General features: G+C 45.4%; 20 non-coding genes and 2 pseudogenes across 20 annotated transcripts; all 22 read left to right on the top strand.

Moving 5' to 3' along the window:
* The first annotated feature begins 217 nt into the window (after positions 1-217).
* LOC141179070 (U2 spliceosomal RNA) lies at positions 218-408 on the top strand. Its single transcript, XR_012255119.1, has one exon. It is a non-coding gene; the product is annotated as a U2 spliceosomal RNA (small nuclear RNA).
* A 1,115-nt stretch (positions 409-1,523) lies between these two features.
* Positions 1,524-1,714, top strand: LOC141179069 (U2 spliceosomal RNA). The gene has a single exon (XR_012255118.1). It is a non-coding gene; the product is annotated as a U2 spliceosomal RNA (small nuclear RNA).
* Positions 1,715-2,829: 1,115 nt separating this feature from the next.
* Positions 2,830-3,020, top strand: LOC141179068 (U2 spliceosomal RNA). Its single transcript, XR_012255117.1, has one exon. It is a non-coding gene; the product is annotated as a U2 spliceosomal RNA (small nuclear RNA).
* Positions 3,021-4,135: 1,115 nt separating this feature from the next.
* LOC141179067 (U2 spliceosomal RNA) lies at positions 4,136-4,326 on the top strand. The gene has a single exon (XR_012255116.1). It is a non-coding gene; the product is annotated as a U2 spliceosomal RNA (small nuclear RNA).
* Positions 4,327-5,441: 1,115 nt separating this feature from the next.
* On the top strand, positions 5,442-5,632 carry LOC141179066 (U2 spliceosomal RNA). The gene has a single exon (XR_012255115.1). It is a non-coding gene; the product is annotated as a U2 spliceosomal RNA (small nuclear RNA).
* A 1,115-nt stretch (positions 5,633-6,747) lies between these two features.
* On the top strand, positions 6,748-6,938 carry LOC141179064 (U2 spliceosomal RNA). The gene has a single exon (XR_012255113.1). It is a non-coding gene; the product is annotated as a U2 spliceosomal RNA (small nuclear RNA).
* Positions 6,939-8,053: 1,115 nt separating this feature from the next.
* LOC141179063 (U2 spliceosomal RNA) lies at positions 8,054-8,244 on the top strand. Its single transcript, XR_012255112.1, has one exon. It is a non-coding gene; the product is annotated as a U2 spliceosomal RNA (small nuclear RNA).
* A 1,114-nt stretch (positions 8,245-9,358) lies between these two features.
* LOC141180026 (U2 spliceosomal RNA) lies at positions 9,359-9,474 on the top strand (annotated as a pseudogene).
* Positions 9,475-9,998: 524 nt separating this feature from the next.
* On the top strand, positions 9,999-10,181 carry LOC141179695 (U2 spliceosomal RNA). Its single transcript, XR_012255684.1, has one exon. It is a non-coding gene; the product is annotated as a U2 spliceosomal RNA (small nuclear RNA).
* A 1,115-nt stretch (positions 10,182-11,296) lies between these two features.
* On the top strand, positions 11,297-11,487 carry LOC141179062 (U2 spliceosomal RNA). The gene has a single exon (XR_012255111.1). It is a non-coding gene; the product is annotated as a U2 spliceosomal RNA (small nuclear RNA).
* Positions 11,488-12,602: 1,115 nt separating this feature from the next.
* Positions 12,603-12,694, top strand: LOC141180099 (U2 spliceosomal RNA; annotated as a pseudogene).
* A 789-nt stretch (positions 12,695-13,483) lies between these two features.
* On the top strand, positions 13,484-13,669 carry LOC141179829 (U2 spliceosomal RNA). The gene has a single exon (XR_012255784.1). It is a non-coding gene; the product is annotated as a U2 spliceosomal RNA (small nuclear RNA).
* Positions 13,670-14,783: 1,114 nt separating this feature from the next.
* Positions 14,784-14,974, top strand: LOC141179108 (U2 spliceosomal RNA). Its single transcript, XR_012255153.1, has one exon. It is a non-coding gene; the product is annotated as a U2 spliceosomal RNA (small nuclear RNA).
* A 1,115-nt stretch (positions 14,975-16,089) lies between these two features.
* On the top strand, positions 16,090-16,280 carry LOC141179061 (U2 spliceosomal RNA). The gene has a single exon (XR_012255110.1). It is a non-coding gene; the product is annotated as a U2 spliceosomal RNA (small nuclear RNA).
* Positions 16,281-17,395: 1,115 nt separating this feature from the next.
* LOC141179059 (U2 spliceosomal RNA) lies at positions 17,396-17,586 on the top strand. Its single transcript, XR_012255109.1, has one exon. It is a non-coding gene; the product is annotated as a U2 spliceosomal RNA (small nuclear RNA).
* Positions 17,587-18,701: 1,115 nt separating this feature from the next.
* Positions 18,702-18,892, top strand: LOC141179058 (U2 spliceosomal RNA). The gene has a single exon (XR_012255108.1). It is a non-coding gene; the product is annotated as a U2 spliceosomal RNA (small nuclear RNA).
* Positions 18,893-20,007: 1,115 nt separating this feature from the next.
* LOC141179057 (U2 spliceosomal RNA) lies at positions 20,008-20,198 on the top strand. The gene has a single exon (XR_012255107.1). It is a non-coding gene; the product is annotated as a U2 spliceosomal RNA (small nuclear RNA).
* Positions 20,199-21,313: 1,115 nt separating this feature from the next.
* On the top strand, positions 21,314-21,504 carry LOC141179056 (U2 spliceosomal RNA). Its single transcript, XR_012255106.1, has one exon. It is a non-coding gene; the product is annotated as a U2 spliceosomal RNA (small nuclear RNA).
* Positions 21,505-22,619: 1,115 nt separating this feature from the next.
* LOC141179055 (U2 spliceosomal RNA) lies at positions 22,620-22,810 on the top strand. Its single transcript, XR_012255105.1, has one exon. It is a non-coding gene; the product is annotated as a U2 spliceosomal RNA (small nuclear RNA).
* A 1,115-nt stretch (positions 22,811-23,925) lies between these two features.
* LOC141179054 (U2 spliceosomal RNA) lies at positions 23,926-24,116 on the top strand. Its single transcript, XR_012255104.1, has one exon. It is a non-coding gene; the product is annotated as a U2 spliceosomal RNA (small nuclear RNA).
* Positions 24,117-25,231: 1,115 nt separating this feature from the next.
* On the top strand, positions 25,232-25,422 carry LOC141179052 (U2 spliceosomal RNA). The gene has a single exon (XR_012255102.1). It is a non-coding gene; the product is annotated as a U2 spliceosomal RNA (small nuclear RNA).
* Positions 25,423-26,537: 1,115 nt separating this feature from the next.
* LOC141179051 (U2 spliceosomal RNA) lies at positions 26,538-26,728 on the top strand. Its single transcript, XR_012255101.1, has one exon. It is a non-coding gene; the product is annotated as a U2 spliceosomal RNA (small nuclear RNA).
* The last annotated feature ends 158 nt before the right edge of the window (positions 26,729-26,886 follow it).

Genomic DNA, 26,886 nt, shown 5'->3' with positions numbered 1-26,886 from the left:
TGGGAACAGCAGGGGGTGAAGGTGCTGTGTTTAAAGAGGTGGAGTTATGCAGATCTAAAACGCGTGGATTGCAGCAGCAGCAAGCCGAAAAGTGCAGGCATGTAAGGGATCTAGAGGTTGACAACATGTCTTCTTAACGGGAGTCCAGGAGCTCATCTCCACAAATGGACTTTTCAGGATCCTTGGGTGGCTCCGTAGTTTGAAACCAATTCTGGTTATCGCTTCTCGGCCTTTTGGCTAAGATCAAGTGTAGTATCTGTTCTTATCAGTTTAATATCTGATACGTCCCCTATCTGGGGACCATATATTAAATGGATTTTTAGAACAGGGAGATGGAAAAAGAGCTTGCTCTGTCCACTCCACGCATTGACCTGGTATTGCAGTATCTCCAGGACCGGTGCACCCCTTCTTTAATGCAGTTTCTAAAATCAGAAAGAATTGAATTCAATGTTTTTTGTTCATTTTGCTTGTTTGTCGGATTTTGGGATGGACTCTTTGGCTTTGCTTTTCTTCTCCTCATTGGATTTTTCATGTTCAAAGTTGCAGAAGCCAGATTACAAGCTCATTTTGGTTCAACTTCAGCAACTGTGCATTGCATTGCCATGTAATGTGATGCAATGCTATCTTTCTAGCTCTCCCTTTTTACTTCCTTTTGGATAAACAGACATATTAGGCAAGCATTTTGGAGCTTTCACCTAAATAACTACAGGTGGTGAGATAAGCTGCACAATATAATTGACCTTTCAGTATATTGTTGCACACACACCATCTATTTAGCAAATGCCCTTGTTATCAACAGCAGCCTTTTAAACTCACCTGAGCTAACAGGTATGTGCGCTGGTTACTCTGCTGCGCTTAAAATTTCTTTTTTGGTTTGCTACAATGCCTTTTCTGAAACGTTGTCTCCTTCTGCTGGAACACTGACTTCTTTCATTTAATGCCTGCAGACTATAAAAGAGAACCCAACCCAAAAAGTTTGGTTGATTAGTCTGTGGCATTCTGTTAAACTGTTGCTTATGGCGGTCTCTGTGAGCTTCTCAGCGACATTCAGCCAGCCAGGTATCCTGCCTGCAGTAGATGGAATGTGGCAATGGAACGCTGGCTGCGCGTGTCATAATAGGCTCTGAGCCTTTATATACCTGTGCACAGCAGCAGCCACCTTCAGTCTGCTGCTGGACAGCCAGCAGCAGCAGCAGCAGGAGAGGTATGTAATCAGGAGCCCTCCTGCTAAGGGTAGACAGCTGCTCGTTCCACCCCACCCCCCGCCTTAATTGGTTCTCCTCCCTTCCAACGGTGTTGAGGCGGGTGGGAACAGCAGGGGGTGAAGGTGCTGTGTTTAAAGAGGTGGAGTTATGCAGATCTAAAACGCGTGGATTGCAGCAGCAGCAAGCCGAAAAGTGCAGGCATGTAAGGGATCTAGAGGTTGACAACATGTCTTCTTAACGGGAGTCCAGGAGCTCATCTCCACAAATGGACTTTTCAGGATCCTTGGGTGGCTCCGTAGTTTGAAACCAATTCTGGTTATCGCTTCTCGGCCTTTTGGCTAAGATCAAGTGTAGTATCTGTTCTTATCAGTTTAATATCTGATACGTCCCCTATCTGGGGACCATATATTAAATGGATTTTTAGAACAGGGAGATGGAAAAAGAGCTTGCTCTGTCCACTCCACGCATTGACCTGGTATTGCAGTATCTCCAGGACCGGTGCACCCCTTCTTTAATGCAGTTTCTAAAATCAGAAAGAATTGAATTCAATGTTTTTTGTTCATTTTGCTTGTTTGTCGGATTTTGGGATGGACTCTTTGGCTTTGCTTTTCTTCTCCTCATTGGATTTTTCATGTTCAAAGTTGCAGAAGCCAGATTACAAGCTCATTTTGGTTCAACTTCAGCAACTGTGCATTGCATTGCCATGTAATGTGATGCAATGCTATCTTTCTAGCTCTCCCTTTTTACTTCCTTTTGGATAAACAGACATATTAGGCAAGCATTTTGGAGCTTTCACCTAAATAACTACAGGTGGTGAGATAAGCTGCACAATATAATTGACCTTTCAGTATATTGTTGCACACACACCATCTATTTAGCAAATGCCCTTGTTATCAACAGCAGCCTTTTAAACTCACCTGAGCTAACAGGTATGTGCGCTGGTTACTCTGCTGCGCTTAAAATTTCTTTTTTGGTTTGCTACAATGCCTTTTCTGAAACGTTGTCTCCTTCTGCTGGAACACTGACTTCTTTCATTTAATGCCTGCAGACTATAAAAGAGAACCCAACCCAAAAAGTTTGGTTGATTAGTCTGTGGCATTCTGTTAAACTGTTGCTTATGGCGGTCTCTGTGAGCTTCTCAGCGACATTCAGCCAGCCAGGTATCCTGCCTGCAGTAGATGGAATGTGGCAATGGAACGCTGGCTGCGCGTGTCATAATAGGCTCTGAGCCTTTATATACCTGTGCACAGCAGCAGCCACCTTCAGTCTGCTGCTGGACAGCCAGCAGCAGCAGCAGCAGGAGAGGTATGTAATCAGGAGCCCTCCTGCTAAGGGTAGACAGCTGCTCGTTCCACCCCACCCCCCGCCTTAATTGGTTCTCCTCCCTTCCAACGGTGTTGAGGCGGGTGGGAACAGCAGGGGGTGAAGGTGCTGTGTTTAAAGAGGTGGAGTTATGCAGATCTAAAACGCGTGGATTGCAGCAGCAGCAAGCCGAAAAGTGCAGGCATGTAAGGGATCTAGAGGTTGACAACATGTCTTCTTAACGGGAGTCCAGGAGCTCATCTCCACAAATGGACTTTTCAGGATCCTTGGGTGGCTCCGTAGTTTGAAACCAATTCTGGTTATCGCTTCTCGGCCTTTTGGCTAAGATCAAGTGTAGTATCTGTTCTTATCAGTTTAATATCTGATACGTCCCCTATCTGGGGACCATATATTAAATGGATTTTTAGAACAGGGAGATGGAAAAAGAGCTTGCTCTGTCCACTCCACGCATTGACCTGGTATTGCAGTATCTCCAGGACCGGTGCACCCCTTCTTTAATGCAGTTTCTAAAATCAGAAAGAATTGAATTCAATGTTTTTTGTTCATTTTGCTTGTTTGTCGGATTTTGGGATGGACTCTTTGGCTTTGCTTTTCTTCTCCTCATTGGATTTTTCATGTTCAAAGTTGCAGAAGCCAGATTACAAGCTCATTTTGGTTCAACTTCAGCAACTGTGCATTGCATTGCCATGTAATGTGATGCAATGCTATCTTTCTAGCTCTCCCTTTTTACTTCCTTTTGGATAAACAGACATATTAGGCAAGCATTTTGGAGCTTTCACCTAAATAACTACAGGTGGTGAGATAAGCTGCACAATATAATTGACCTTTCAGTATATTGTTGCACACACACCATCTATTTAGCAAATGCCCTTGTTATCAACAGCAGCCTTTTAAACTCACCTGAGCTAACAGGTATGTGCGCTGGTTACTCTGTTGCGCTTAAAATTTCTTTTTTGGTTTGCTACAATGCCTTTTCTGAAACGTTGTCTCCTTCTGCTGGAACACTGACTTCTTTCATTTAATGCCTGCAGACTATAAAAGAGAACCCAACCCAAAAAGTTTGGTTGATTAGTCTGTGGCATTCTGTTAAACTGTTGCTTATGGCGGTCTCTGTGAGCTTCTCAGCGACATTCAGCCAGCCAGGTATCCTGCCTGCAGTAGATGGAATGTGGCAATGGAACGCTGGCTGCGCGTGTCATAATAGGCTCTGAGCCTTTATATACCTGTGCACAGCAGCAGCCACCTTCAGTCTGCTGCTGGACAGCCAGCAGCAGCAGCAGCAGGAGAGGTATGTAATCAGGAGCCCTCCTGCTAAGGGTAGACAGCTGCTCGTTCCACCCCACCCCCCGCCTTAATTGGTTCTCCTCCCTTCCAACGGTGTTGAGGCGGGTGGGAACAGCAGGGGGTGAAGGTGCTGTGTTTAAAGAGGTGGAGTTATGCAGATCTAAAACGCGTGGATTGCAGCAGCAGCAAGCCGAAAAGTGCAGGCATGTAAGGGATCTAGAGGTTGACAACATGTCTTCTTAACGGGAGTCCAGGAGCTCATCTCCACAAATGGACTTTTCAGGATCCTTGGGTGGCTCCGTAGTTTGAAACCAATTCTGGTTATCGCTTCTCGGCCTTTTGGCTAAGATCAAGTGTAGTATCTGTTCTTATCAGTTTAATATCTGATACGTCCCCTATCTGGGGACCATATATTAAATGGATTTTTAGAACAGGGAGATGGAAAAAGAGCTTGCTCTGTCCACTCCACGCATTGACCTGGTATTGCAGTATCTCCAGGACCGGTGCACCCCTTCTTTAATGCAGTTTCTAAAATCAGAAAGAATTGAATTCAATGTTTTTTGTTCATTTTGCTTGTTTGTCGGATTTTGGGATGGACTCTTTGGCTTTGCTTTTCTTCTCCTCATTGGATTTTTCATGTTCAAAGTTGCAGAAGCCAGATTACAAGCTCATTTTGGTTCAACTTCAGCAACTGTGCATTGCATTGCCATGTAATGTGATGCAATGCTATCTTTCTAGCTCTCCCTTTTTACTTCCTTTTGGATAAACAGACATATTAGGCAAGCATTTTGGAGCTTTCACCTAAATAACTACAGGTGGTGAGATAAGCTGCACAATATAATTGACCTTTCAGTATATTGTTGCACACACACCATCTATTTAGCAAATGCCCTTGTTATCAACAGCAGCCTTTTAAACTCACCTGAGCTAACAGGTATGTGTGCTGGTTACTCTGCTGCGCTTAAAATTTCTTTTTTGGTTTGCTACAATGCCTTTTCTGAAACGTTGTCTCCTTCTGCTGGAACACTGACTTCTTTCATTTAATGCCTGCAGACTATAAAAGAGAACCCAACCCAAAAAGTTTGGTTGATTAGTCTGTGGCATTCTGTTAAACTGTTGCTTATGGCGGTCTCTGTGAGCTTCTCAGCGACATTCAGCCAGCCAGGTATCCTGCCTGCAGTAGATGGAATGTGGCAATGGAACGCTGGCTGCGCGTGTCATAATAGGCTCTGAGCCTTTATATACCTGTGCACAGCAGCAGCCACCTTCAGTCTGCTGCTGGACAGCCAGCAGCAGCAGCAGCAGGAGAGGTATGTAATCAGGAGCCCTCCTGCTAAGGGTAGACAGCTGCTCGTTCCACCCCACCCCCCGCCTTAATTGGTTCTCCTCCCTTCCAACGGTGTTGAGGCGGGTGGGAACAGCAGGGGGTGAAGGTGCTGTGTTTAAAGAGGTGGAGTTATGCAGATCTAAAACGCGTGGATTGCAGCAGCAGCAAGCCGAAAAGTGCAGGCATGTAAGGGATCTAGAGGTTGACAACATGTCTTCTTAACGGGAGTCCAGGAGCTCATCTCCACAAATGGACTTTTCAGGATCCTTGGGTGGCTCCGTAGTTTGAAACCAATTCTGGTTATCGCTTCTCGGCCTTTTGGCTAAGATCAAGTGTAGTATCTGTTCTTATCAGTTTAATATCTGATACGTCCCCTATCTGGGGACCATATATTAAATGGATTTTTAGAACAGGGAGATGGAAAAAGAGCTTGCTCTGTCCACTCCACGCATTGACCTGGTATTGCAGTATCTCCAGGACCGGTGCACCCCTTCTTTAATGCAGTTTCTAAAATCAGAAAGAATTGAATTCAATGTTTTTTGTTCATTTTGCTTGTTTGTCGGATTTTGGGATGGACTCTTTGGCTTTGCTTTTCTTCTCCTCATTGGATTTTTCATGTTCAAAGTTGCAGAAGCCAGATTACAAGCTCATTTTGGTTCAACTTCAGCAACTGTGCATTGCATTGCCATGTAATGTGATGCAATGCTATCTTTCTAGCTCTCCCTTTTTACTTCCTTTTGGATAAACAGACATATTAGGCAAGCATTTTGGAGCTTTCACCTAAATAACTACAGGTGGTGAGATAAGCTGCACAATATAATTGACCTTTCAGTATATTGTTGCACACACACCATCTATTTAGCAAATGCCCTTGTTATCAACAGCAGCCTTTTAAACTCACCTGAGCTAACAGGTATGTGCGCTGGTTACTCTGCTGCGCTTAAAATTTCTTTTTTGGTTTGCTACAATGCCTTTTCTGAAACGTTGTCTCCTTCTGCTGGAACACTGACTTCTTTCATTTAATGCCTGCAGACTATAAAAGAGAACCCAACCCAAAAAGTTTGGTTGATTAGTCTGTGGCATTCTGTTAAACTGTTGCTTATGGCGGTCTCTGTGAGCTTCTCAGCGACATTCAGCCAGCCAGGTATCCTGCCTGCAGTAGATGGAATGTGGCAATGGAACGCTGGCTGCGCGTGTCATAATAGGCTCTGAGCCTTTATATACCTGTGCACAGCAGCAGCCACCTTCAGTCTGCTGCTGGACAGCCAGCAGCAGCAGCAGCAGGAGAGGTATGTAATCAGGAGCCCTCCTGCTAAGGGTAGACAGCTGCTCGTTCCACCCCACCCCCCGCCTTAATTGGTTCTCCTCCCTTCCAACGGTGTTGAGGCGGGTGGGAACAGCAGGGGGTGAAGGTGCTGTGTTTAAAGAGGTGGAGTTATGCAGATCTAAAACGCGTGGATTGCAGCAGCAGCAAGCCGAAAAGTGCAGGCATGTAAGGGATCTAGAGGTTGACAACATGTCTTCTTAACGGGAGTCCAGGAGCTCATCTCCACAAATGGACTTTTCAGGATCCTTGGGTGGCTCCGTAGTTTGAAACCAATTCTGGTTATCGCTTCTCGGCCTTTTGGCTAAGATCAAGTGTAGTATCTGTTCTTATCAGTTTAATATCTGATACGTCCCCTATCTGGGGACCATATATTAAATGGATTTTTAGAACAGGGAGATGGAAAAAGAGCTTGCTCTGTCCACTCCACGCATTGACCTGGTATTGCAGTATCTCCAGGACCGGTGCACCCCTTCTTTAATGCAGTTTCTAAAATCAGAAAGAATTGAATTCAATGTTTTTTGTTCATTTTGCTTGTTTGTCGGATTTTGGGATGGACTCTTTGGCTTTGCTTTTCTTCTCCTCATTGGATTTTTCATGTTCAAAGTTGCAGAAGCCAGATTACAAGCTCATTTTGGTTCAACTTCAGCAACTGTGCATTGCATTGCCATGTAATGTGATGCAATGCTATCTTTCTAGCTCTCCCTTTTTACTTCCTTTTGGATAAACAGACATATTAGGCAAGCATTTTGGAGCTTTCACCTAAATAACTACAGGTGGTGAGATAAGCTGCACAATATAATTGACCTTTCAGTATATTGTTGCACACACACCATCTATTTAGCAAATGCCCTTGTTATCAACAGCAGCCTTTTAAACTCACCTGAGCTAACAGGTATGTGCGCTGGTTACTCTGCTGCGCTTAAAATTTCTTTTTTGGTTTGCTACAATGCCTTTTCTGAAACGTTGTCTCCTTCTGCTGGAACACTGACTTCTTTCATTTAATGCCTGCAGACTATAAAAGAGAACCCAACCCAAAAAGTTTGGTTGATTAGTCTGTGGCATTCTGTTAAACTGTTGCTTATGGCGGTCTCTGTGAGCTTCTCAGCGACATTCAGCCAGCCAGGTATCCTGCCTGCAGTAGATGGAATGTGGCAATGGAACGCTGGCTGCGCGTGTCATAATAGGCTCTGAGCCTTTATATACCTGTGCACAGCAGCAGCCACCTTCAGTCTGCTGCTGGACAGCCAGCAGCAGCAGCAGCAGGAGAGGTATGTAATCAGGAGCCCTCCTGCTAAGGGTAGACAGCTGCTCGTTCCACCCCACCCCCCGCCTTAATTGGTTCTCCTCCCTTCCAACGGTGTTGAGGCGGGTGGGAACAGCAGGGGGTGAAGGTGCTGTGTTTAAAGAGGTGGAGTTATGCAGATCTAAAACGCGTGGATTGCAGCAGCAGCAAGCCGAAAAGTGCAGGCATGTAAGGGATCTAGAGGTTGACAACATGTCTTCTTAACGGGAGTCCAGGAGCTCATCTCCACAAATGGACTTTTCAGGATCCTTGGGTGGCTCCGTAGTTTGAAACCAATTCTGGTTATCGCTTCTCGGCCTTTTGGCTAAGATCAAGTGTAGTATCTGTTCTTATCAGTTTAATATCTGATACGTCCCCTATCTGGGGACCATATATTAAATGGATTTTTAGAACAGGGAGATGGAAAAAGAGCTTGCTCTGTCCACTCCACGCATTGACCTGGTATTGCAGTATCTCCAGGACCGGTGCACCCCTTCTTTAATGCAGTTTCTAAATCAGAAAGAATTGAATTCAATGTTTTTTGTTCATTTTGCTTGTTTGTCGGATTTTGGGATGGACTCTTTGGCTTTGCTTTTCTTCTCCTCATTGGATTTTTCATGTTCAAAGTTGCAGAAGCCAGATTACAAGCTCATTTTGGTTCAACTTCAGCAACTGTGCATTGCATTGCCATGTAATGTGATGCAATGCTATCTTTCTAGCTCTCCCTTTTTACTTCCTTTTGGATAAACAGACATATTAGGCAAGCATTTTGGAGCTTTCACCTAAATAACTACAGGTGGTGAGATAAGCTGCACAATATAATTGACCTTTCAGTATATTGTTGCACACACACCATCTATTTAGCAAATGCCCTTGTTATCAACAGCAGCCTTTTAAACTCACCTGAGCTAACAGGTATGTGCGCTGGTTACTCTGCTGCGCTTAAAATTTCTTTTTTGGTTTGCTACAATGCCTTTTCTGAAACGTTGTCTCCTTCTGCTGGAACACTGACTTCTTTCATTTAATGCCTGCAGACTATAAAAGAGAACCCAACCCAAAAAGTTTGGTTGATTAGTCTGTGGCATTCTGTTAAACTGTTGCTTATGGCGGTCTCTGTGAGCTTCTCAGCGACATTCAGCCAGCCAGGTATCCTGCCTGCAGTAGATGGAATGTGGCAATGGAACGCTGGCTGCGCGTGTCATAATAGGCTCTGAGCCTTTATATACCTGTGCACAGCAGCAGCCACCTTCAGTCTGCTGCTGGACAGCCAGCAGCAGCAGCAGCAGGAGAGGTATGTAATCAGGAGCCCTCCTGCTAAGGGTAGACAGCTGCTCGTTCCACCCCACCCCCCGCCTTAATTGGTTCTCCTCCCTTCCAACGGTGTTGAGGCGGGTGGGAACAGCAGGGGGTGAAGGTGCTGTGTTTAAAGAGGTGGAGTTATGCAGATCTAAAACGCGTGGATTGCAGCAGCAGCAAGCCGAAAAGTGCAGGCATGTAAGGGATCTAGAGGTTGACAACATGTCTTCTTAACGGGAGTCCAGGAGCTCATCTCCACAAATGGACTTTTCAGGATCCTTGGGTGGCTCCGTAGTTTGAAACCAATTCTGGTTATCGCTTCTCGGCCTTTTGGCTAAGATCAAGTGTAGTATCTTTTGAAAAGGCAGTTTTGTCCTTGGGCTGCCCTAGTAAATTGATGCATATTACACACTGGTTTGGTGCACTTGTTAGTACGCCAGGTGGCTCATAGAGTTATCTGATGGAAAACATGGCCCTCCAGGATCGAAGTCACTAGGCTGGGTAAGTGTGAGGGCTTTGGAGCAATGTGCCCCAGGAGTAGGCGCCCTGGTGGGAGTCCAAGCTTACTGGGACTGGGAACCCCAGAAAGACTTGGCTTCGTAGCACGCCGCACCTTTGCCAATCATACTTTCTGAGCAACCCCCCCTATTCCTGGCCTCCGGGCTAGGAAGGGGAATTTTTATAAACCCGGTCGGAGGTCCGGTCAGCTTTGGGCTGAGAAACCAACACAGGCTCCAGCTCCACTAGGGTGGCAGCCTAGATGGAAGCTGGGAGCACGAAAACGGCTCTTCTCCGGCTTCGGCTAGGGAGAGCATCAGAGATCCCTGACCCTCGCTGAGGCCTTCTGGCTCGGAGGGATGGGGATGGTTTATTGGGGACCCTCTCCTCCGGGAAGGGTCCACATGAATCCTCGCCTCGTGCGCTGTTTTGGTGTGACTTCGGTCACATTTTTCAGTGCCTTGGATGCAGCTTCAATCAAAAAAATCTGTTCTTATCAGTTTAATATCTGATACGTCCCCTATCTGGGGACCATATATTAAATGGATTTTTAGAACAGGGAGATGGAAAAAGAGCTTGCTCTGTCCACTCCACGCATTGACCTGGTATTGCAGTATCTCCAGGACCGGTGCACCCCTTCTTTAATGCAGTTTCTAAAATCAGAAAGAATTGAATTCAATGTTTTTTGTTCATTTTGCTTGTTTGTCGGATTTTGGGATGGACTCTTTGGCTTTGCTTTTCTTCTCCTCATTGGATTTTTCATGTGCAAAGTTGCAGAAGCCAGATTACAAGCTCATTTTGGTTCAACTTCAGCAACTGTGCATTGCATTGCCATGTAATGTGATGCAATGCTATCTTTCTAGCTCTCCCTTTTTACTTCCTTTTGGATAAACAGACATATTAGGCAAGCATTTTGGAGCTTTCACCTAAATAACTACAGGTGGTGAGATAAGCTGCACAATATAATTGACCTTTCAGTATATTGTTGCACACACACCATCTATTTAGCAAATGCCCTTGTTATCAACAGCAGCCTTTTAAACTCACCTGAGCTAACAGGTATGTGCGCTGGTTACTCTGCTGCGCTTAAAATTTCTTTTTTGGTTTGCTACAATGCCTTTTCTGAAACGTTGTCTCCTTCTGCTGGAACACTGACTTCTTTCATTTAATGCCTGCAGACTATAAAAGAGAACCCAACCCAAAAAGTTTGGTTGATTAGTCTGTGGCATTCTGTTAAACTGTTGCTTATGGCGGTCTCTGTGAGCTTCTCAGCGACATTCAGCCAGCCAGGTATCCTGCCTGCAGTAGATGGAATGTGGCAATGGAACGCTGGCTGCGCGTGTCATAATAGGCTCTGAGCCTTTATATACCTGTGCACAGCAGCAGCCACCTTCAGTCTGCTGCTGGACAGCCAGCAGCAGCAGCAGCAGGAGAGGTATGTAATCAGGAGCCCTCCTGCTAAGGGTAGACAGCTGCTCGTTCCACCCCACCCCCCGCCTTAATTGGTTCTCCTCCCTTCCAACGGTGTTGAGGCGGGTGGGAACAGCAGGGGGTGAAGGTGCTGTGTTTAAAGAGGTGGAGTTATGCAGATCTAAAACGCGTGGATTGCAGCAGCAGCAAGCCGAAAAGTGCAGGCATGTAAGGGATCTAGAGGTTGACAACATGTCTTCTTAACGGGAGTCCAGGAGCTCATCTCCACAAATGGACTTTTCAGGATCCTTGGGTGGCTCCGTAGTTTGAAACCAATTCTGGTTATCGCTTCTCGGCCTTTTGGCTAAGATCAAGTGTAGTATCTGTTCTTATCAGTTTAATATCTGATACGTCCCCTATCTGGGGACCATATATTAAATGGATTTTTAGAACAGGGAGATGGAAAAAGAGCTTGCTCTGTCCACTCCACGCATTGACCTGGTATTGCAGTATCTCCAGGACCGGTGCACCCCTTCTTTAATGCAGTTTCTAAAATCAGAAAGAATTGAATTCAATGTTTTTTGTTCATTTTGCTTGTTTGTCGGATTTTGGGATGGACTCTTTGGCTTTGCTTTTCTTCTCCTCATTGGATTTTTCATGTTCAAAGTTGCAGAAGCCAGATTACAAGCTCATTTTGGTTCAACTTCAGCAACTGTGCATTGCATTGCCATGTAATGTGATGCAATGCTATCTTTCTAGCTCTCCCTTTTTACTTCCTTTTGGATAAACAGACATATTAGGCAAGCATTTTGGAGCTTTCACCTAAATAACTACAGGTGGTGAGATAAGCTGCACAATATAATTGACCTTTCAGTATATTGTTGCACACACACCATCTATTTAGCAAATGCCCTTGTTATCAACAGCAGCCTTTTAAACTCACCTGAGCTAACAGGTATGTGCGCTGGTTACTCTGCTGCGCTTAAAATTTCTTTTTTGGTTTGCTACAATGCCTTTTCTGAAACGTTGTCTCCTTCTGCTGGAACACTGACTTCTTTCATTTAATGCCTGCAGACTATAAAAGAGAACCCAACCCAAAAAGTTTGGTTGATTAGTCTGTGGCATTCTGTTAAACTGTTGCTTATGGCGGTCTCTGTGAGCTTCTCAGCGACATTCAGCCAGCCAGGTATCCTGCCTGCAGTAGATGGAATGTGGCAATGGAACGCTGGCTGCGCGTGTCATAATAGGCTCTGAGCCTTTATATACCTGTGCACAGCAGCAGCCACCTTCAGTCTGCTGCTGGACAGCCAGCAGCAGCAGCAGCAGGAGAGGTATGTAATCAGGAGCCCTCCTGCTAAGGGTAGACAGCTGCTCGTTCCACCCCACCCCCCGCCTTAATTGGTTCTCCTCCCTTCCAACGGTGTTGAGGCGGGTGGGAACAGCAGGGGGTGAAGGTGCTGTGTTTAAAGAGGTGGAGTTATGCAGATCTAAAACGCGTGGATTGCAGCAGCAGCAAGCCGAAAAGTGCAGGCATGTAAGGGATCTAGAGGTTGACAACATGTCTTCTTAACGGGAGTCCAGGAGCTCATCTCCACAAATGGACTTTTCAGGATCCTTGGGTGGCTCCGTAGTTTGAAACCAATTCTGGTTATCGCTTCTCGGCCTTTTGGCTAAGATCAAGTGTAGTATCTTTCGAAAAGGCGGTTTTGGATGTTGGCCGCCCTAGTAGATTGATACATTATGCACACTGGGGTTTAGGCGCTTGTTAGTACGCCAGGTGGCTAATATAGTCATCTGGTGGAAAGCATGGCCCCCCAGGATCGACGCCATTTGGCCGGGGAAGATCGAAAGCCCGAAGTGTGAAGTGCCCCAGGAGTGGTGACCCTGGGGTGCCTTAACTCACTGGGATTGGGAACCCCACTTGAGTTTATGGCACATTTGCACAAGCACTTCAAATTTTCTTTCTTCGCACACACCCTTATTCCGGGCCTTCTGGCCTTAGGATGGGGAATTTTTCAATTCCCGGTCGAAGGTCCGGGCAGTATTATACTGTGAAACCTTCACTATTTATTTAATTTCTTTGTCACTGTGTGTCCACTTATTCACGTGTGTCACGTCCTACTAGGATTTTGTTGGGATGCGGTTCCCTTACGGGTTCCTCTCTTGGCAGGTCTAGGGGGGGAGTGTGTGGCCATCAGGTTCCGCTCCCCCCTGAACCCCCCTGGCTCTCCTCTTTCGGGAGGAGAGCGTTGTTGGCTCCCCTCTTCTGGGAGGGGAGCACAGTCTTTGGCTCCCTGTGCCTTGCTCGGGTGAGAACTCGGGCAGGTGCTGGGGGTAAGATTGGGTCGCCTCTGGCTTCGGCTGGAGGTGGCTTTTTGTCCCTGTTCCTCGCTGTGGCCTTTTGGCTCGGAGGGACGGGGAATGGTTTGGGGGACCCTTCTCCTTTTGGAGAGGGTTTCAAGAAGACCAGCATCCTAGTGCACTTTTTTTGTGGCACTTGTCACTTTTTTAAGCGCACTCGGGTTTTGTACACGAATTCGGGCTTTCGATAAAAAAAAAAAAAATCTGTTCTTATCAGTTTAATATCTGATACGTCCCCTATCTGGGGACCATATATTAAATGGATTTTTAGAACAGGGAGATGGAAAAAGAGCTTGCTCTGTCCACTCCACGCATTGACCTGGTATTGCAGTATCTCCAGGACCGGTGCACCCCTTCTTTAATGCAGTTTCTAAAATCAGAAAGAATTGAATTCAATGTTTTTTGTTCATTTTGCTTGTTTGTCGGATTTTGGGATGGACTCTTTGGCTTTGCTTTCTTCTCCTCATTGGATTTTTCATGTTCAAAGTTGCAGAAGCCAGATTACAAGCTCATTTTGGTTCAACTTCAGCAACTGTGCATTGCATTGCCATGTAATGTGATGCAATGCTATCTTTCTAGCTCTCCCTTTTTACTTCCTTTTGGATAAACAGACATATTAGGCAAGCATTTTGGAGCTTTCACCTAAATAACTACAGGTGGTGAGATAAGCTGCACAATATAATTGACCTTTCAGTATATTGTTGCACACACACCATCTATTTAGCAAATGCCCTTGTTATCAACAGCAGCCTTTTAAACTCACCTGAGCTAACAGGTATGTGCGCTGGTTACTCTGCTGCGCTTAAAATTTCTTTTTTGGTTTGCTACAATGCCTTTTCTGAAACGTTGTCTCCTTCTGCTGGAACACTGACTTCTTTCATTTAATGCCTGCAGACTATAAAAGAGAACCCAACCCAAAAAGTTTGGTTGATTAGTCTGTGGCATTCTGTTAAACTGTTGCTTATGGCGGTCTCTGTGAGCTTCTCAGCGACATTCAGCCAGCCAGGTATCCTGCCTGCAGTAGATGGAATGTGGCAATGGAACGCTGGCTGCGCGTGTCATAATAGGCTCTGAGCCTTTATATACCTGTGCACAGCAGCAGCCACCTTCAGTCTGCTGCTGGACAGCCAGCAGCAGCAGCAGCAGGAGAGGTATGTAATCAGGAGCCCTCCTGCTAAGGGTAGACAGCTGCTCGTTCCACCCCACCCCCCGCCTTAATTGGTTCTCCTCCCTTCCAACGGTGTTGAGGCGGGTGGGAACAGCAGGGGGTGAAGGTGCTGTGTTTAAAGAGGTGGAGTTATGCAGATCTAAAACGCGTGGATTGCAGCAGCAGCAAGCCGAAAAGTGCAGGCATGTAAGGGATCTAGAGGTTGACAACATGTCTTCTTAACGGGAGTCCAGGAGCTCATCTCCACAAATGGACTTTTCAGGATCCTTGGGTGGCTCCGTAGTTTGAAACCAATTCTGGTTATCGCTTCTCGGCCTTTTGGCTAAGATCAAGTGTAGTATCTGTTCTTATCAGTTTAATATCTGATACGTCCCCTATCTGGGGACTATATATTAAATGGATTTTTAGAACAGGGAGATGGAAAAAGAGCTTGCTCTGTCCACTCCACGCATTGACCTGGTATTGCAGTATCTCCAGGACCGGTGCACCCCTTCTTTAATGCAGTTTCTAAAATCAGAAAGAATTGAATTCAATGTTTTTTGTTCATTTTGCTTGTTTGTCGGATTTTGGGATGGACTCTTTGGCTTTGCTTTTCTTCTCCTCATTGGATTTTTCATGTTCAAAGTTGCAGAAGCCAGATTACAAGCTCATTTTGGTTCAACTTCAGCAACTGTGCATTGCATTGCCATGTAATGTGATGCAATGCTATCTTTCTAGCTCTCCCTTTTTACTTCCTTTTGGATAAACAGACATATTAGGCAAGCATTTTGGAGCTTTCACCTAAATAACTACAGGTGGTGAGATAAGCTGCACAATATAATTGACCTTTCAGTATATTGTTGCACACACACCATCTATTTAGCAAATGCCCTTGTTATCAACAGCAGCCTTTTAAACTCACCTGAGCTAACAGGTATGTGCGCTGGTTACTCTGCTGCGCTTAAAATTTCTTTTTTGGTTTGCTACAATGCCTTTTCTGAAACGTTGTCTCCTTCTGCTGGAACACTGACTTCTTTCATTTAATGCCTGCAGACTATAAAAGAGAACCCAACCCAAAAAGTTTGGTTGATTAGTCTGTGGCATTCTGTTAAACTGTTGCTTATGGCGGTCTCTGTGAGCTTCTCAGCGACATTCAGCCAGCCAGGTATCCTGCCTGCAGTAGATGGAATGTGGCAATGGAACGCTGGCTGCGCGTGTCATAATAGGCTCTGAGCCTTTATATACCTGTGCACAGCAGCAGCCACCTTCAGTCTGCTGCTGGACAGCCAGCAGCAGCAGCAGCAGGAGAGGTATGTAATCAGGAGCCCTCCTGCTAAGGGTAGACAGCTGCTCGTTCCACCCCACCCCCCGCCTTAATTGGTTCTCCTCCCTTCCAACGGTGTTGAGGCGGGTGGGAACAGCAGGGGGTGAAGGTGCTGTGTTTAAAGAGGTGGAGTTATGCAGATCTAAAACGCGTGGATTGCAGCAGCAGCAAGCCGAAAAGTGCAGGCATGTAAGGGATCTAGAGGTTGACAACATGTCTTCTTAACGGGAGTCCAGGAGCTCATCTCCACAAATGGACTTTTCAGGATCCTTGGGTGGCTCCGTAGTTTGAAACCAATTCTGGTTATCGCTTCTCGGCCTTTTGGCTAAGATCAAGTGTAGTATCTGTTCTTATCAGTTTAATATCTGATACGTCCCCTATCTGGGGACCATATATTAAATGGATTTTTAGAACAGGGAGATGGAAAAAGAGCTTGCTCTGTCCACTCCACGCATTGACCTGGTATTGCAGTATCTCCAGGACCGGTGCACCCCTTCTTTAATGCAGTTTCTAAAATCAGAAAGAATTGAATTCAATGTTTTTTGTTCATTTTGCTTGTTTGTCGGATTTTGGGATGGACTCTTTGGCTTTGCTTTTCTTCTCCTCATTGGATTTTTCATGTTCAAAGTTGCAGAAGCCAGATTACAAGCTCATTTTGGTTCAACTTCAGCAACTGTGCATTGCATTGCCATGTAATGTGATGCAATGCTATCTTTCTAGCTCTCCCTTTTTACTTCCTTTTGGATAAACAGACATATTAGGCAAGCATTTTGGAGCTTTCACCTAAATAACTACAGGTGGTGAGATAAGCTGCACAATATAATTGACCTTTCAGTATATTGTTGCACACACACCATCTATTTAGCAAATGCCCTTGTTATCAACAGCAGCCTTTTAAACTCACCTGAGCTAACAGGTATGTGCGCTGGTTACTCTGCTGCGCTTAAAATTTCTTTTTTGGTTTGCTACAATGCCTTTTCTGAAACGTTGTCTCCTTCTGCTGGAACACTGACTTCTTTCATTTAATGCCTGCAGACTATAAAAGAGAACCCAACCCAAAAAGTTTGGTTGATTAGTCTGTGGCATTCTGTTAAACTGTTGCTTATGGCGGTCTCTGTGAGCTTCTCAGCGACATTCAGCCAGCCAGGTATCCTGCCTGCAGTAGATGGAATGTGGCAATGGAACGCTGGCTGCGCGTGTCATAATAGGCTCTGAGCCTTTATATACCTGTGCACAGCAGCAGCCACCTTCAGTCTGCTGCTGGACAGCCAGCAGCAGCAGCAGCAGGAGAGGTATGTATTCAGGAGCCCTCCTGCTAAGGGTAGACAGCTGCTCGTTCCACCCCACCCCCCGCCTTAATTGGTTCTCCTCCCTTCCAACGGTGTTGAGGCGGGTGGGAACAGCAGGGGGTGAAGGTGCTGTGTTTAAAGAGGTGGAGTTATGCAGATCTAAAACGCGTGGATTGCAGCAGCAGCAAGCCGAAAAGTGCAGGCATGTAAGGGATCTAGAGGTTGACAACATGTCTTCTTAACGGGAGTCCAGGAGCTCATCTCCACAAATGGACTTTTCAGGATCCTTGGGTGGCTCCGTAGTTTGAAACCAATTCTGGTTATCGCTTCTCGGCCTTTTGGCTAAGATCAAGTGTAGTATCTGTTCTTATCAGTTTAATATCTGATACGTCCCCTATCTGGGGACCATATATTAAATGGATTTTTAGAACAGGGAGATGGAAAAAGAGCTTGCTCTGTCCACTCCACGCATTGACCTGGTATTGCAGTATCTCCAGGACCGGTGCACCCCTTCTTTAATGCAGTTTCTAAAATCAGAAAGAATTGAATTCAATGTTTTTTGTTCATTTTGCTTGTTTGTCGGATTTTGGGATGGACTCTTTGGCTTTGCTTTTCTTCTCCTCATTGGATTTTTCATGTTCAAAGTTGCAGAAGCCAGATTACAAGCTCATTTTGGTTCAACTTCAGCAACTGTGCATTGCATTGCCATGTAATGTGATGCAATGCTATCTTTCTAGCTCTCCCTTTTTACTTCCTTTTGGATAAACAGACATATTAGGCAAGCATTTTGGAGCTTTCACCTAAATAACTACAGGTGGTGAGATAAGCTGCACAATATAATTGACCTTTCAGTATATTGTTGCACACACACCATCTATTTAGCAAATGCCCTTGTTATCAACAGCAGCCTTTTAAACTCACCTGAGCTAACAGGTATGTGCGCTGGTTACTCTGCTGCGCTTAAAATTTCTTTTTTGGTTTGCTACAATGCCTTTTCTGAAACGTTGTCTCCTTCTGCTGGAACACTGACTTCTTTCATTTAATGCCTGCAGACTATAAAAGAGAACCCAACCCAAAAAGTTTGGTTGATTAGTCTGTGGCATTCTGTTAAACTGTTGCTTATGGCGGTCTCTGTGAGCTTCTCAGCGACATTCAGCCAGCCAGGTATCCTGCCTGCAGTAGATGGAATGTGGCAATGGAACGCTGGCTGCGCGTGTCATAATAGGCTCTGAGCCTTTATATACCTGTGCACAGCAGCAGCCACCTTCAGTCTGCTGCTGGACAGCCAGCAGCAGCAGCAGCAGGAGAGGTATGTAATCAGGAGCCCTCCTGCTAAGGGTAGACAGCTGCTCGTTCCACCCCACCCCCCGCCTTAATTGGTTCTCCTCCCTTCCAACGGTGTTGAGGCGGGTGGGAACAGCAGGGGGTGAAGGTGCTGTGTTTAAAGAGGTGGAGTTATGCAGATCTAAAACGCGTGGATTGCAGCAGCAGCAAGCCGAAAAGTGCAGGCATGTAAGGGATCTAGAGGTTGACAACATGTCTTCTTAACGGGAGTCCAGGAGCTCATCTCCACAAATGGACTTTTCAGGATCCTTGGGTGGCTCCGTAGTTTGAAACCAATTCTGGTTATCGCTTCTCGGCCTTTTGGCTAAGATCAAGTGTAGTATCTGTTCTTATCAGTTTAATATCTGATACGTCCCCTATCTGGGGACCATATATTAAATGGATTTTTAGAACAGGGAGATGGAAAAAGAGCTTGCTCTGTCCACTCCACGCATTGACCTGGTATTGCAGTATCTCCAGGACCGGTGCACCCCTTCTTTAATGCAGTTTCTAAAATCAGAAAGAATTGAATTCAATGTTTTTTGTTCATTTTGCTTGTTTGTCGGATTTTGGGATGGACTCTTTGGCTTTGCTTTTCTTCTCCTCATTGGATTTTTCATGTTCAAAGTTGCAGAAGCCAGATTACAAGCTCATTTTGGTTCAACTTCAGCAACTGTGCATTGCATTGCCATGTAATGTGATGCAATGCTATCTTTCTAGCTCTCCCTTTTTACTTCCTTTTGGATAAACAGACATATTAGGCAAGCATTTTGGAGCTTTCACCTAAATAACTACAGGTGGTGAGATAAGCTGCACAATATAATTGACCTTTCAGTATATTGTTGCACACACACCATCTATTTAGCAAATGCCCTTGTTATCAACAGCAGCCTTTTAAACTCACCTGAGCTAACAGGTATGTGCGCTGGTTACTCTGCTGCGCTTAAAATTTCTTTTTTGGTTTGCTACAATGCCTTTTCTGAAACGTTGTCTCCTTCTGCTGGAACACTGACTTCTTTCATTTAATGCCTGCAGACTATAAAAGAGAACCCAACCCAAAAAGTTTGGTTGATTAGTCTGTGGCATTCTGTTAAACTGTTGCTTATGGCGGTCTCTGTGAGCTTCTCAGCGACATTCAGCCAGCCAGGTATCCTGCCTGCAGTAGATGGAATGTGGCAATGGAACGCTGGCTGCGCGTGTCATAATAGGCTCTGAGCCTTTATATACCTGTGCACAGCAGCAGCCACCTTCAGTCTGCTGCTGGACAGCCAGCAGCAGCAGCAGCAGGAGAGGTATGTATTCAGGAGCCCTCCTGCTAAGGGTAGACAGCTGCTCGTTCCACCCCACCCCCCGCCTTAATTGGTTCTCCTCCCTTCCAACGGTGTTGAGGCGGGTGGGAACAGCAGGGGGTGAAGGTGCTGTGTTTAAAGAGGTGGAGTTATGCAGATCTAAAACGCGTGGATTGCAGCAGCAGCAAGCCGAAAAGTGCAGGCATGTAAGGGATCTAGAGGTTGACAACATGTCTTCTTAACGGGAGTCCAGGAGCTCATCTCCACAAATGGACTTTTCAGGATCCTTGGGTGGCTCCGTAGTTTGAAACCAATTCTGGTTATCGCTTCTCGGCCTTTTGGCTAAGATCAAGTGTAGTATCTGTTCTTATCAGTTTAATATCTGATACGTCCCCTATCTGGGGACCATATATTAAATGGATTTTTAGAACAGGGAGATGGAAAAAGAGCTTGCTCTGTCCACTCCACGCATTGACCTGGTATTGCAGTATCTCCAGGACCGGTGCACCCCTTCTTTAATGCAGTTTCTAAAATCAGAAAGAATTGAATTCAATGTTTTTTGTTCATTTTGCTTGTTTGTCGGATTTTGGGATGGACTCTTTGGCTTTGCTTTTCTTCTCCTCATTGGATTTTTCATGTTCAAAGTTGCAGAAGCCAGATTACAAGCTCATTTTGGTTCAACTTCAGCAACTGTGCATTGCATTGCCATGTAATGTGATGCAATGCTATCTTTCTAGCTCTCCCTTTTTACTTCCTTTTGGATAAACAGACATATTAGGCAAGCATTTTGGAGCTTTCACCTAAATAACTACAGGTGGTGAGATAAGCTGCACAATATAATTGACCTTTCAGTATATTGTTGCACACACACCATCTATTTAGCAAATGCCCTTGTTATCAACAGCAGCCTTTTAAACTCACCTGAGCTAACAGGTATGTGCGCTGGTTACTCTGCTGCGCTTAAAATTTCTTTTTTGGTTTGCTACAATGCCTTTTCTGAAACGTTGTCTCCTTCTGCTGGAACACTGACTTCTTTCATTTAATGCCTGCAGACTATAAAAGAGAACCCAACCCAAAAAGTTTGGTTGATTAGTCTGTGGCATTCTGTTAAACTGTTGCTTATGGCGGTCTCTGTGAGCTTCTCAGCGACATTCAGCCAGCCAGGTATCCTGCCTGCAGTAGATGGAATGTGGCAATGGAACGCTGGCTGCGCGTGTCATAATAGGCTCTGAGCCTTTATATACCTGTGCACAGCAGCAGCCACCTTCAGTCTGCTGCTGGACAGCCAGCAGCAGCAGCAGCAGGAGAGGTATGTATTCAGGAGCCCTCCTGCTAAGGGTAGACAGCTGCTCGTTCCACCCCACCCCCCGCCTTAATTGGTTCTCCTCCCTTCCAACGGTGTTGAGGCGGGTGGGAACAGCAGGGGGTGAAGGTGCTGTGTTTAAAGAGGTGGAGTTATGCAGATCTAAAACGCGTGGATTGCAGCAGCAGCAAGCCGAAAAGTGCAGGCATGTAAGGGATCTAGAGGTTGACAACATGTCTTCTTAACGGGAGTCCAGGAGCTCATCTCCACAAATGGACTTTTCAGGATCCTTGGGTGGCTCCGTAGTTTGAAACCAATTCTGGTTATCGCTTCTCGGCCTTTTGGCTAAGATCAAGTGTAGTATCTGTTCTTATCAGTTTAATATCTGATACGTCCCCTATCTGGGGACCATATATTAAATGGATTTTTAGAACAGGGAGATGGAAAAAGAGCTTGCTCTGTCCACTCCACGCATTGACCTGGTATTGCAGTATCTCCAGGACCGGTGCACCCCTTCTTTAATGCAGTTTCTAAAATCAGAAAGAATTGAATTCAATGTTTTTTGTTCATTTTGCTTGTTTGTCGGATTTTGGGATGGACTCTTTGGCTTTGCTTTTCTTCTCCTCATTGGATTTTTCATGTTCAAAGTTGCAGAAGCCAGATTACAAGCTCATTTTGGTTCAACTTCAGCAACTGTGCATTGCATTGCCATGTAATGTGATGCAATGCTATCTTTCTAGCTCTCCCTTTTTACTTCCTTTTGGATAAACAGACATATTAGGCAAGCATTTTGGAGCTTTCACCTAAATAACTACAGGTGGTGAGATAAGCTGCACAATATAATTGACCTTTCAGTATATTGTTGCACACACACCATCTATTTAGCAAATGCCCTTGTTATCAACAGCAGCCTTTTAAACTCACCTGAGCTAACAGGTATGTGCGCTGGTTACTCTGCTGCGCTTAAAATTTCTTTTTTGGTTTGCTACAATGCCTTTTCTGAAACGTTGTCTCCTTCTGCTGGAACACTGACTTCTTTCATTTAATGCCTGCAGACTATAAAAGAGAACCCAACCCAAAAAGTTTGGTTGATTAGTCTGTGGCATTCTGTTAAACTGTTGCTTATGGCGGTCTCTGTGAGCTTCTCAGCGACATTCAGCCAGCCAGGTATCCTGCCTGCAGTAGATGGAATGTGGCAATGGAACGCTGGCTGCGCGTGTCATAATAGGCTCTGAGCCTTTATATACCTGTGCACAGCAGCAGCCACCTTCAGTCTGCTGCTGGACAGCCAGCAGCAGCAGCAGCAGGAGAGGTATGTAATCAGGAGCCCTCCTGCTAAGGGTAGACAGCTGCTCGTTCCACCCCACCCCCCGCCTTAATTGGTTCTCCTCCCTTCCAACGGTGTTGAGGCGGGTGGGAACAGCAGGGGGTGAAGGTGCTGTGTTTAAAGAGGTGGAGTTATGCAGATCTAAAACGCGTGGATTGCAGCAGCAGCAAGCCGAAAAGTGCAGGCATGTAAGGGATCTAGAGGTTGACAACATGTCTTCTTAACGGGAGTCCAGGAGCTCATCTCCACAAATGGACTTTTCAGGATCCTTGGGTGGCTCCGTAGTTTGAAACCAATTCTGGTTATCGCTTCTCGGCCTTTTGGCTAAGATCAAGTGTAGTATCTGTTCTTATCAGTTTAATATCTGATACGTCCCCTATCTGGGGACCATATATTAAATGGATTTTTAGAACAGGGAGATGGAAAAAGAGCTTGCTCTGTCCACTCCACGCATTGACCTGGTATTGCAGTATCTCCAGGACCGGTGCACCCCTTCTTTAATGCAGTTTCTAAAATCAGAAAGAATTGAATTCAATGTTTTTTGTTCATTTTGCTTGTTTGTCGGATTTTGGGATGGACTCTTTGGCTTTGCTTTTCTTCTCCTCATTGGATTTTTCATGTTCAAAGTTGCAGAAGCCAGATTACAAGCTCATTTTGGTTCAACTTCAGCAACTGTGCATTGCATTGCCATGTAATGTGATGCAATGCTATCTTTCTAGCTCTCCCTTTTTACTTCCTTTTGGATAAACAGACATATTAGGCAAGCATTTTGGAGCTTTCACCTAAATAACTACAGGTGGTGAGATAAGCTGCACAATATAATTGACCTTTCAGTATATTGTTGCACACACACCATCTATTTAGCAAATGCCCTTGTTATCAACAGCAGCCTTTTAAACTCACCTGAGCTAACAGGTATGTGCGCTGGTTACTCTGCTGCGCTTAAAATTTCTTTTTTGGTTTGCTACAATGCCTTTTCTGAAACGTTGTCTCCTTCTGCTGGAACACTGACTTCTTTCATTTAATGCCTGCAGACTATAAAAGAGAACCCAACCCAAAAAGTTTGGTTGATTAGTCTGTGGCATTCTGTTAAACTGTTGCTTATGGCGGTCTCTGTGAGCTTCTCAGCGACATTCAGCCAGCCAGGTATCCTGCCTGCAGTAGATGGAATGTGACAATGGAACGCTGGCTGCGCGTGTCATAATAGGCTCTGAGCCTTTATATACCTGTGCACAGCAGCAGCCACCTTCAGTCTGCTGCTGGACAGCCAGCAGCAGCAGCAGCAGGAGAGGTATGTAATCAGGAGCCCTCCTGCTAAGGGTAGACAGCTGCTCGTTCCACCCCACCCCCCGCCTTAATTGGTTCTCCTCCCTTCCAACGGTGTTGAGGCGGGTGGGAACAGCAGGGGGTGAAGGTGCTGTGTTTAAAGAGGTGGAGTTATGCAGATCTAAAACGCGTGGATTGCAGCAGCAGCAAGCCGAAAAGTGCAGGCATGTAAGGGATCTAGAGGTTGACAACATGTCTTCTTAACGGGAGTCCAGGAGCTCATCTCCACAAATGGACTTTTCAGGATCCTTGGGTGGCTCCGTAGTTTGAAACCAATTCTGGTTATCGCTTCTCGGCCTTTTGGCTAAGATCAAGTGTAGTATCTGTTCTTATCAGTTTAATATCTGATACGTCCCCTATCTGGGGACCATATATTAAATGGATTTTTAGAACAGGGAGATGGAAAAAGAGCTTGCTCTGTCCACTCCACGCATTGACCTGGTATTGCAGTATCTCCAGGACCGGTGCACCCCTTCTTTAATGCAGTTTCTAAAATCAGAAAGAATTGAATTCAATGTTTTTTGTTCATTTTGCTTGTTTGTCGGATTTTGGGATGGACTCTTTGGCTTTGCTTTTCTTCTCCTCATTGGATTTTTCATGTTCAAAGTTGCAGAAGCCAGATTACAAGCTCATTTTGGTTCAACTTCAGCAACTGTGCATTGCATTGCCATGTAATGTGATGCAATGCTATCTTTCTAGCTCTCCCTTTTTACTTCCTTTTGGATAAACAGACATATTAGGCAAGCATTTTGGAGCTTTCACCTAAATAACTACAGGTGGTGAGATAAGCTGCACAATATAATTGACCTTTCAGTATATTGTTGCACACACACCATCTATTTAGCAAATGCCCTTGTTATCAACAGCAGCCTTTTAAACTCACCTGAGCTAACAGGTATGTGCGCTGGTTACTCTGCTGCGCTTAAAATTTCTTTTTTGGTTTGCTACAATGCCTTTTCTGAAACGTTGTCTCCTTCTGCTGGAACACTGACTTCTTTCATTTAATGCCTGCAGACTATAAAAGAGAACCCAACCCAAAAAGTTTGGTTGATTAGTCTGTGGCATTCTGTTAAACTGTTGCTTATGGCGGTCTCTGTGAGCTTCTCAGCGACATTCAGCCAGCCAGGTATCCTGCCTGCAGTAGATGGAATGTGGCAATGGAACGCTGGCTGCGCGTGTCATAATAGGCTCTGAGCCTTTATATACCTGTGCACAGCAGCAGCCACCTTCAGTCTGCTGCTGGACAGCCAGCAGCAGCAGCAGCAGGAGAGGTATGTATTCAGGAGCCCTCCTGCTAAGGGTAGACAGCTGCTCGTTCCACCCCACCCCCCGCCTTAATTGGTTCTCCTCCCTTCCAACGGTGTTGAGGCGGGTGGGAACAGCAGGGGGTGAAGGTGCTGTGTTTAAAGAGGTGGAGTTATGCAGATCTAAAACGCGTGGATTGCAGCAGCAGCAAGCCGAAAAGTGCAGGCATGTAAGGGATCTAGAGGTTGACAACATGTCTTCTTAACGGGAGTCCAGGAGCTCATCTCCACAAATGGACTTTTCAGGATCCTTGGGTGGCTCCGTAGTTTGAAACCAATTCTGGTTATCGCTTCTCGGCCTTTTGGCTAAGATCAAGTGTAGTATCTGTTCTTATCAGTTTAATATCTGATACGTCCCCTATCTGGGGACCATATATTAAATGGATTTTTAGAACAGGGAGATGGAAAAAGAGCTTGCTCTGTCCACTCCACGCATTGACCTGGTATTGCAGTATCTCCAGGACCGGTGCACCCCTTCTTTAATGCAGTTTCTAAAATCAGAAAGAATTGAATTCAATGTTTTTTGTTCATTTTGCTTGTTTGTCGGATTTTGGGATGGACTCTTTGGCTTTGCTTTTCTTCTCCTCATTGGATTTTTCATGTTCAAAGTTGCAGAAGCCAGATTACAAGCTCATTTTGGTTCAACTTCAGCAACTGTGCATTGCATTGCCATGTAATGTGATGCAATGCTATCTTTCTAGCTCTCCCTTTTTACTTCCTTTTGGATAAACAGACATATTAGGCAAGCATTTTGGAGCTTTCACCTAAATAACTACAGGTGGTGAGATAAGCTGCACAATATAATTGACCTTTCAGTATATTGTTGCACACACACCATCTATTTAGCAAATGCCCTTGTTATCAACAGCAGCCTTTTAAACTCACCTGAGCTAACAGGTATGTGCGCTGGTTACTCTGCTGCGCTTAAAATTTCTTTTTTGGTTTGCTACAATGCCTTTTCTGAAACGTTGTCTCCTTCTGCTGGAACACTGACTTCTTTCATTTAATGCCTGCAGACTATAAAAGAGAACCCAACCCAAAAAGTTTGGTTGATTAGTCTGTGGCATTCTGTTAAACTGTTGCTTATGGCGGTCTCTGTGAGCTTCTCAGCGACATTCAGCCAGCCAGGTATCCTGCCTGCAGTAGATGGAATGTGGCAATGGAACGCTGGCTGCGCGTGTCATAATAGGCTCTGAGCCTTTATATACCTGTGCACAGCAGCAGCCACCTTCAGTCTGCTGCTGGACAGCCAGCAGCAGCAGCAGCAGGAGAGGTATGTAATCAGGAGCCCTCCTGCTAAGGGTAGACAGCTGCTCGTTCCACCCCACCCCCCGCCTTAATTGGTTCTCCTCCCTTCCAACGGTGTTGAGGCGGGTGGGAACAGCAGGGGGTGAAGGTGCTGTGTTTAAAGAGGTGGAGTTATGCAGATCTAAAACGCGTGGATTGCAGCAGCAGCAAGCCGAAAAGTGCAGGCATGTAAGGGATCTAGAGGTTGACAACATGTCTTCTTAACGGGAGTCCAGGAGCTCATCTCCACAAATGGACTTTTCAGGATCCTTGGGTGGCTCCGTAGTTTGAAACCAATTCTGGTTATCGCTTCTCGGCCTTTTGGCTAAGATCAAGTGTAGTATCTGTTCTTATCAGTTTAATATCTGATACGTCCCCTATCTGGGGACCATATATTAAATGGATTTTTAGAACAGGGAGATGGAAAAAGAGCTTGCTCTGTCCACTCCACGCATTGACCTGGTATTGCAGTATCTCCAGGACCGGTGCACCCCTTCTTTAATGCAGTTTCTAAAATCAGAAAGAATTGAATTCAATGTTTTTTGTTCATTTTGCTTGTTTGTCGGATTTTGGGATGGACTCTTTGGCTTTGCTTTTCTTCTCCTCATTGGATTTTTCATGTTCAAAGTTGCAGAAGCCAGATTACAAGCTCAT

Source organism: Phyllobates terribilis, unplaced genomic scaffold (assembly GCF_046119375.1).
Source record: "Phyllobates terribilis strain yellow unplaced genomic scaffold, ASM4611937v1 Scaffold_30__1_contigs__length_15301838, whole genome shotgun sequence".
In the NCBI taxonomy this organism is placed as follows: domain Eukaryota; kingdom Metazoa; phylum Chordata; class Amphibia; order Anura; family Dendrobatidae; genus Phyllobates; species Phyllobates terribilis.
The sequence above is the reverse complement of the archived record's forward strand: the minus strand, read 5'-3'. Positions and strand labels throughout refer to the sequence as shown.